Consider the following 10,200-nt stretch of genomic DNA (forward strand, 5'->3'; position numbering starts at 1 on the left):
AGTTTATCTCAATATAAACCACTCAAACTGAGCTATAAAATAATTAAGAGCTTTTATAATAGCTCAACCTCACAAAGGTTATGGTGGCTTTCTTCAAGTTCATTAAAAATGAACCACCCAAACTCTGGGATAAGAAATCATTAAGAATAAATATTCAACCTCATAATTCGATGAATTCAATATGTCTTTCTCACTAGAAAGTCCCATTCAATATGTCCTTCTCACTAGGAACTCCCAAACTCTTGGGTTTGAATTCATTAAGAGTTTAATAAAACTCATAATCTCAAGCGGTATGTTCATCTAGTCCTTCGCGATTAGAACTACCCACTCAACTCTGGGTTATGAACTTATTAAGAATAGATATTCAGCCAAAAATTGGTAAATTCGTCAAGTCTTTCTCACTAAGACCACCCAAAGTCTGGGCTATGAATTTATTAAGAGCAATTAAGCTCATCCTGGGCATGCACATTATTCATCATAGGGATATGAAGTAGGAATGTGCACAATGAGTCTTTCCATTGTTTCGTTTGACCACATGGAACTTAGATAGCTAAGTTGGGTATCCACCATGAATTCCTCAACCAATAGGCTTTAGACCCATCCCCCTCAACGAATCTAGGACCAGCTTCCTACTTAACCCTTTGGTAAGTGGATCTGCTAGGTTCCTTTCTGACTTCACATACTCTAAATAGAGCACTCCATTCTTTATTAAGTGTCTAACTAATTCATGTCTTATGTGAATATGTCTCTTCTTACCATTTTAAGATTGGTTCTTAGCCACACATATCACAACTTGTGAAACACACAATAAAGAAATCGGAGGAGTAGATCTTCCCCAATACGGAATATCTGCTAACAAGCTTCTGAGCCACTTGCTTCTTACCCAGCTAGGTCAAGAGCTATAAACTCTGACTCCATGGTAGAATGAGCAATACAAGTCTGCTTTGATGATTTCCACGAGATTGTTGCTCCACCTAAAGTAAAAACATACCCGCTCATCGAGCTTACCTCATCATTATCAGAAACCCAATATCCTTCCAGTACCATAGGATAGCCAACAAACTCAAGTTTCCAATCTAAAGTACCCTTAAGATACTTTAGTAAGCATCTAAAAACAGTCCAGTGTTCACCACTCAGATTATGAGTATATCTACTTAGTCTACTCACAACATAAGTAATATCAAGCTGAGTATAGTTCATTAAGAACATTAAGATTCCAATTAACATAGCATATTCTTTTTGGGAAACGCTACTTCCTTTATTCTTAAAGAGATATATGCTAGGGTCACAAAGGTTTGAACAAGGACGACATCAAAACTGTCAAATTTCTTTAACACTTTATCAAGATAGTGTGCTTGACTTAAAGGAAAACCCCTTTTTAGTTTTGGTAATTTTGACTCCTAAGATTACATTGACTTCTCCCAGATCCATCATCTCAAATTTAGTGGACAATAAACTGTTTGTTTTGTTAATGGACTCAATGTTAGAATTGAAAATCAACATGTCATCAATATACAAAACTTATGATGATGCAATCAGTAGCAAACATCCTCGAATATACGCAAGCATCCGAACCATTCATAACAAAACCAAAACTAAGAATAATATTATGGAATTTCTCATACCACTGTTTAGGAGCCTGCTTAAGCCCATAAAGTGACTTTTTAAGTCTACAGACTTTGTCTTCCATACCAAGTAATTCAAAACCTATTGGCTTCTCCATATAAATCTCCTCATCTAGATCCCCATTCAAAAATGCAGTCTTAACATCCATTTGATGTATTCGCAACTTATGAATGGAGGATAGTGCAAATAATGCACGGATCGTTGAGATATTCATAACGAGATAGTAAGAAACAAAGTAGTCTAAAACAAACTTTTGAGTGAACCCTTTGACAACTAGCCTTGCCTTGTACCACTGGATCAAACCATCTGGTCTCATTTTCTTCCGGAAGATTCATTTGCTACAGATTGGTTTAAATCCTCTAGGCAAGTCAACTAATTCTTAAGTATGATTAGACATTATCGATTCTAGTTCATCATTTATAGCGCTTTTATAGAAACTAACATTGATAGATCTTATAGTTTTTTAGGATCCTCATATAATATTTAAGCAATATGATCAGAAAGAGTCTAAATCATTTATCTCAGAAATAAAGGAAGTGATAAAATTTGGCCCAAATAGTCTTTTACTTCTTCTAGGCTCGAAATCAATTTCTTGAGAAGATCTATCATGAATACTAGAAGAAGTGGATAGGATATTTTCTATTTGAGTTTATGACATTTTAAGACACCCCACATTTCTAACATTTTAGGATATCCATAAGTGTCTTGTAAAACGTGTAAACAAATACTCAATCATACTAGAGTAAAGTTTGTTATGAGTTTTAGCCATAAAACTATATTTTAACAAACTTAAGTTTTGTTTACACATAATTATATTCTTAAAGTTTTGAGAAGTTACAAATCAAAAATACATAAACCATTATGAAATTCTTTATGACTTTTTCTCATTCAAAATGAATTTCGATTTTTTCCAAACATCAGGAAAAATGATCTCAAGTTTAAAACAAGATATTTTAGCACAAATTATGAAATAGATAATCTTTTTTTCTTTCATCTACTTAAGAAAATCACTTAGAGATTTAATATCTACAACACACTCTTAGTAGCAATAGTGTCTATCATATTTTCATTCATGATATTCAATATATTAGCCTTAAAGAGATCATCGCATATTTTATTTACTGTGACTAAATTTGGTATTCCACTCAACCAAATTAATCTCTACTCTTTTAACTTCTACACTAAGTTTTAAGAGTTTTTATCTTGTCATAGTATTTTATAAATTGGAATAGTGAACATAGTAATGAACAATGCACCAGGTAGGTTTCTATGAAGGAGAGGTGGTGCACTAGGCACACTTAAGTGCCAAGTCTTCACAGAACCAATCCTAGACATGCACTTTCATACTCATCACACTACTTTCCAATAAATTATTTATAGATTTTCTCTTTCTTAAGGCTTCTTAAAGAATTATGCTTGATACTTTTAATCACAATAATATCTTATTAAGCATATATATTTCAGACTTGCACTACTATCTTATCCTTAGTAGTTTTACCTTAGTCTTTACTAGTGGTTTTATCTCATTTCATAGTATCCACTAAGTTTTAAAGACTATCTTAAAGGCTCATGCAATCTAATTTATGTATTTAAAAACACACGAATTAATAGATAACAAGTCTAAATAATCTGACCTCGCAGGTAAAATCATAATTTCCAAATAGACTTGTTCATCCTCACCATGCATGTTACTTCATTCTTTGAATTAGGACCCTAAAATCTATCATGACAATCACTTCATCTGAACCATCATCTCTTTTGAATCGGATCTAATGGCCATGCCTCACTCGGGTTAGATATCATATTCTTGAGTTTCATCATATTTTAGTAACAATATAGTAATTTGCTTCTAAATTGTTGGAAAATAGACTGTTGCAAAATGAGGCGTTAGCACTAACTAAAAAATATTAAATAAAATAATCAATCAAAATGATAACCGTGTCGTGGTAATCCACTGCCTTAGAAGCAAATTCGCCTCGATGTGTATAATTGCTACAATGGACGAACAACCCCCCGAGGTTAACACAACTCTCCAAGAATTCGTACACCCAAAACTGGAGTGAACTTGGTGATATTACTCTTCTCTCAACTCAAACAACACTCAAAAGAGAGGAGTATTTCAAAGCAAATGTTTGCTTGGGATATCTCAAAACGAATGAAATTGCCCACTATTTATAGGCTAAATAATGAGGGCAAAATCATCATTTTCAATACTAGTGGGATAACCTAATTTGAGCATATTTCCAATACTAGTGGGATAACCTAATTTAGCATATTTCTAATACTGGTGGGATAACCTAGTTGAGCATTATCAACAAGGATCTTTATTAAAAACCTCCCTAAACCTAGGTGGAGAGTACACCCTAACCGGAGAAGAAAACAAAACAACGAAAAACACCCCTGGTTCAAAGAGTAACCCAATTCATGCACAGACCTGTGAATAATCCAATAATCATAAAAATATAGGCCGTTAATCCCACCAAGCTTTAAAACAACGTTGATCGAAGCAAGCCTTGTTTTGCTAAGTGGTCCGTGAACTTCACCTGTTGAACTTGACTTGATAACCATAGACATCTGATGCTGCCAAGATGCTTACTCTAAAGAAAATAAAATTCGAACACAAAGCAATAAAAAGGCTCACTGAAAATGTAGGAGCTGATCCATCCAGCTGAAACCAACAGTCAGAGCTTCAACTTACACCTATCCACCAACCATATCTCAAATCGACACAAACCGAGCAAGATCAAGTCTGGTATCGTTCCTATGCAGCCAAATCTCTCATTGACAAATCCATCAACACTCTACTATCTAACTTGGTTCCACTGTCTATTCAATTGGATCATTACCTCCTATTGCAAGCCCAACAATTTCACTTCAATTCGGGTAGAAGTTTCAACAACAATACCCTTAATCGTGGAAAAAGAAAATCCATGGTAACCATTCATCTTTTAGATCATTTACCCAAATCATAGCTACATAATCATAAGATCAAGTATAAGTTTAGTTGACAAAAATATAGAGCTTTCATATAATAAAACCCTAGTAGCAAAAATGAAGTTACCGACTTAAATATGATGTAAGATCAATGAGTATATATGACCATTACAATAAATAAAGAAGTACTCTAAATAGACAAGCGGTTAGAAGTTGAATTCGATGATGGTGCTCCTCAAATCTCGACTTAAGAACTTGCGAACGAAATCATATTCTGAACGTTGAGCTAACACGTTTAATACCACATAAATAACTCTATTATATTACATGCATTTTATAATTTAAACATGCTGACAACTATATGTTGAGAAGTAATATCATCAATGCAATACAATCTACAACAAACAAACAAACATTATTATTTAATTCAGTGTCACTTAGTCTTGGAAGCTTACATCCCTCAAGCCTTCTAACATTAATACTTTGGATGACACTTGGATCACGTTAGCATCATGGACATACATCCATTGGCCCCATAAATATCAAGTACCTCGAGTGAGACCTGGTCACTATAGCATCAGGAACGTACACTCGACTAGCATAACATTTACGAGTATTCGGATGAGTCTAAGTCATAGAGTATTAGAACATATATCTAGCTAGTATCCTTAAAGTGTCATAGTACAACTATTGGATATCTAAATAACCCACCATACAAGATAAATGATTTTTATACACAAGTAATTTAAGTGTCCTTGATGTTTTCCAAATGTCAAACAAATACATAAGTCATATAGAATATCACATCATGATTTTCTTGTGCTTAAACATCACATATCATTGAGTTCTCATTTTAAAGCTTATTAATCATTCTCGAGGGTTATTGGTTGAGTTATAAACCTTGCGAGGGTTATTAATCTTCTTTACATGAACAAAGATGTTTATACACTTGTAAGTGATTCCGCAAAAATTGGCATCGCTCTATTGTTGATTGATCCAATCTCGATTTGATTCAAAAATTTAAGATTTGAATAAATTCATAATCATGTTTTAAAAGTGACAGAAAATTCAAAGTTCAAATATCAATACTTGAATGAAATTTATTCTTTTATTCTCTTTGTGTCCTCATTTGTAAAATAAATAAGTATGTTTTTGTAACCCCCTCAGACCGATGCGGATAACTCGATCAGATCTGGAGTGTCACATTAGGGCCACCGGAGCGACCCACTGTAAAAATAACGGAAAATTTAAAACTTTTATCAAAACATGTAAACTCATAAATGATTTATCAATATGCAGAATAAAACAGATTTTCAGACTCGTATATAAAACAAAATACAATTACATGCCCCCTAATCACATGTACCATACTCTGCAAGCAACGCCGGAATGAATCCCTTACTGATATCGATAGTTGCACTGGTATAATTATTTTAACCTGCAACTGTGAGTAATAGAGTGAGCTTCGGAAAGCTTAGTAATACAAAACTACCAATTGATGCTACATGACATACAAATAATTGGAAAGCCATATAATTTCCTTATTGAAACAGATGTATTCCGGTTTGCAGGATATAATCTGGAGTTCCACTGGTGATTCATCAATTAGAAGCCATGAAGATCTTAGGTCATAGAAAGCATTCATAGTATGACATTTTCAGGAGATCGAATAGAATGTCTAGTGTGTTCCAACAGTACAATAAAATCATAATATGTACACTTAACAAATGATAGTTCAGTAAATCTCATAAAATCATAATGAAGTTTAACTTTTGAAACTCGTAGTTTAAACCATTCTCTTGTATACCATCTGCAGTTCCCAGAACTGCGTCCATAGGGCTTACCTTAAGCACATAGCAAAAAAGGAAGCCAACCTAAGGATAGGCTTTTGGGCCTGTATCCTTAAGTCCGTAAGTTTGTAGGGCTTACCCTAAGCACACAACAAAGGGAGCCAACCTAATAGAGCATCTTGGGGCACTTGAGCCTACCCAAGAGTCACATTAGGTCCGTAAGGTTTACCAGCTTGATCAGAGCTATACTCCGTAATTCAATCCATCCAAAATTAGTATTTCAAAATACAATTTATGCAGCAAGCATAATTTCCATAAATCTGTAATCATCGTTATCATATATCAGTGAAAACCAATAATCATATATCAGTCATAGTCCATAAACCATCACCGGTAAGTCAGTGTATCAATAAACAATAAATCATAGATTTCAATGTACCATATTTCAAAACAAATAAAACAATTATGTAGTACATAGGGAACACACTAGAGGATCCAAGTATTTTCAAAGGCCATTGTAGTTATCAGTATGGATAACACGAAACCTATGAAATTTGATCGGATTCCAGGAACGAGGTCATATTGAAGAGAATCGATTAATAACCAATCTAATTAGACATTTAAGGTTGATACTTTCAAATCCCTCTATGATTCATATATCTAAGGAAAGTGTTCAAGTATGACCAGAGTAATTTGAGCTGATAAAGTAGAAACGAAGATTCAAGGCACTTACCATCCATGTCAATCGATCGAACTATCAACAACTCCTAAAACTGATGTATTTCAACTGGTCAATTCATTGCCCTTCCAGGGTATTCACACTTTAATACCAACAATTCTTGTTTATATATCATCTTCAGAATCATCGCTGAATACATCTAAAGGAAGCAATAGAGGATCCAAATAATTATTATTTCTATCCACATGGCAACAATATCACGAGTTGTCAACGTATTTAATTCTTGGCTCATAACCCATAGTAATCATACATCATGCAATATCATTGGAGTTCTCAGACTCATTTAATCACTTACTAAATTCTTAGTCATTAAAGTTACTCGGTTCATTTAGTAGCCAAATCAATATCCCAGTTACTTCAGAGTCTTTCCGAGTAATTCAGATGCTTCAGCGTTTCGGATACATGTTGTACTTCCATTTAGTTCACTTTGGTCATTTACTAAAATCATTATTTTGTGTTCGTGGATGATTTATCTCACAAATATCCACTTCTTAATATCGAATGCGCTCTAGCGTTGAGATGAGCTGAGTACTTTCATAATTATCATCAATCCCAATTTAAGGAGTCGAACAAACATTCAAGTTGTATTTATGCCATTCAGGTACTGACATAGCATTAATGTTGGTCGACTGGCTTAAACTGTGTTCCATAACTTTTAAAAGGCAATGCAACATTCAGGTTTATTTGGATTCCTTAATGAATCCAATTCATTTACTTATCCTTGGTCATAAGGTTATTTTAGTCATTTTGGTGCTTAATGTTGTTCTTGTCATTTCATAGCTTGAGGATATCCAATCTTTTCTGGACTTGATGAAATCCGTGGGTCATTTGCATTCCAAGGGTATTTTGGTCATTTTATAAATACAAGGTATTTCAATCATTTCCTTTAGTCCGATCTTATTATTTAATTTAGACTTATCATCTATTTCATTCCCTTCGAACAATTCTGACATAAGAGCACTCTCGATTAATTTATTCTTCAAGCAAATAGTCATAACTCAGAGATTTCCAGGTTAAAAGTCCATTCAGATACTACTGACGAATTATCAGGGATTTTCCATACAAAAGTAGGATTTTAACCATTAAATCAGTAATTTATCGATTTAAGTACAAATTCTCAGGTTACCTTCTCATTTAGAGTAAACTTGGACTATTTTTTACCTCTCAAGGGCATTTTCATAATTTTGTAACCAGATAATTTCGGTATTAACTCTTAACGTAAATAATTATAATTTAGAGATCCTATGGTCAATTACTTTCCCGAACATTCTCTGATCTTGAAATGATTCCTTAACATACTTCTAGTATCTTGCACAAACTCTCTTGGGGTTAAAAACTGGTTATCCAAATTTCCTAAGCAAAACTAGTATTTCTATGCACATCAGTATTTTCATCAGATCAATATGTCTTTACAACTTCTTATCCAACTTCCATGGTCAATTCTTGTCTTTTTACAAAATAAGAGTATTTTCATAATTTTACATAATCGAAGTATTCTCATAATTTATCGCTTAAAACAAATTCGATTCAAATCCATCCATAAACAAACAAGCATAATAGTCCAATCATATACATCCATGCATTTTTCCATTTTCAACATGTTCTATAAAGCATAAAGAGGTAGAAAAGTATTACCTCGATTTTCGTGCCATACTGATTGACCATATAAATTCCATTTGAACGCCTTCGATCTTTAATATAACTTCCAATAATTCCTCAAATACATAACAACATAAATTTCATCAAAAACGGAGCTTAATTTCGAAAAACAGATCGAATCGGTTGATTAATCAGTGAAAAAATAGCTTACCGGGTTCGAATTTGGCGAAACGGACTTCAAAATCGGATTCAGGACGTCAACAAAACCCAAAATATTACTCTTGAATTCCAGCTCACCAACTTGATTTCTAGCTTCCAATCTTTTTCTAACGGACAATCTATCGTACAAATACGACTTCAGTAATTTTCCTCGTCATAAAAATAACTTGTTAGGATCTAATTAATAATTTGGGGACCCAATTATTAAAATTAAAAATCTTGTGAATCCACTATACTATTTAATTTCTAAAATCAGAGACTAAATCAAATTAATTTAAACTATTAACTAAAGATAAAATTATGTAAATACTTATGAACAAGGTTAAGTTCTTACAATTCATGGATGACTAACTTGGTGATTTCACCCTTTTTCCCTTTTCATATTTTCTTCTCTAACAGAATACTCATCCATCCATTTGCAAGGAATTATCGGCAGATCATCGATGACCACTACGTCGAGGCGCGACGAGGAGCTGATTTCAATGGCACTGGTGATGGGAGCCACGACCATCCGATTGATATCGAATCGGTGAAAAAAAACGAGAAGGAGGCTTGAATTTCGATGAACTTTCGAGACCTCTTCCATGGCTAACTATAACGTTTCATGATAAGAGGAAGGTTGGGATTGGGTTGCGAAATGACAATGATCTCACTGATATACACGGTGCACGCGATGACTGACCGGAGATGAACTTGCCGGTGACGAACGAGGGTGAAGTTTCATGGTTTTTGGGTACTGGTTTTGTTTTCCCCCAATGGAGAAGATGATTAGTTACTGCCATCTATAGTTTATAAAATAATTTTAATAATTTAGTATTGAATAGTACCCTATACTAGTTGACAACAGAATGGCTCCATTATTATAGGACACGGTTTCAATCCCACCAAACACTTATTTATTATAATTTTTTCCCATTAACATCACTAAAAGGGAGGGACAATCTCATGCTTGGGTCTTTGAACTTTCAGGAATTTCAAAAATTATTATAAAATTTTGAGAATCATACAATTTGGTCTCTAAAAATTATTTACCCCAATTTCAGGGTGTGACAGTTTTGGTTGGCAACCTTTTCTCAAGTTGAGTGCAATCCGGTTTTTAAGATTTTGGTAGAGCGAATCTAAAAATTAAGTTTCTAATAATAAGTGTTGGAAAAAAATAAAAATGAGTAAAAATAAATTAATTTTCCTGTAAATTGTATTTTTTATTATGTTTAAAAAATTATCTAATAAATAATCAAATTTCAAATGAAGAACATCAAGAAATTTTATTAAATACTAAATTACTCACACAAA

This window comes from Hibiscus syriacus, unplaced genomic scaffold (genome assembly GCF_006381635.1).
Source record: "Hibiscus syriacus cultivar Baekdansim isolate YM2019G1 unplaced genomic scaffold, ASM638163v2 tig00111754_pilon, whole genome shotgun sequence".
Lineage (NCBI taxonomy): Eukaryota > Viridiplantae > Streptophyta > Magnoliopsida > Malvales > Malvaceae > Hibiscus > Hibiscus syriacus.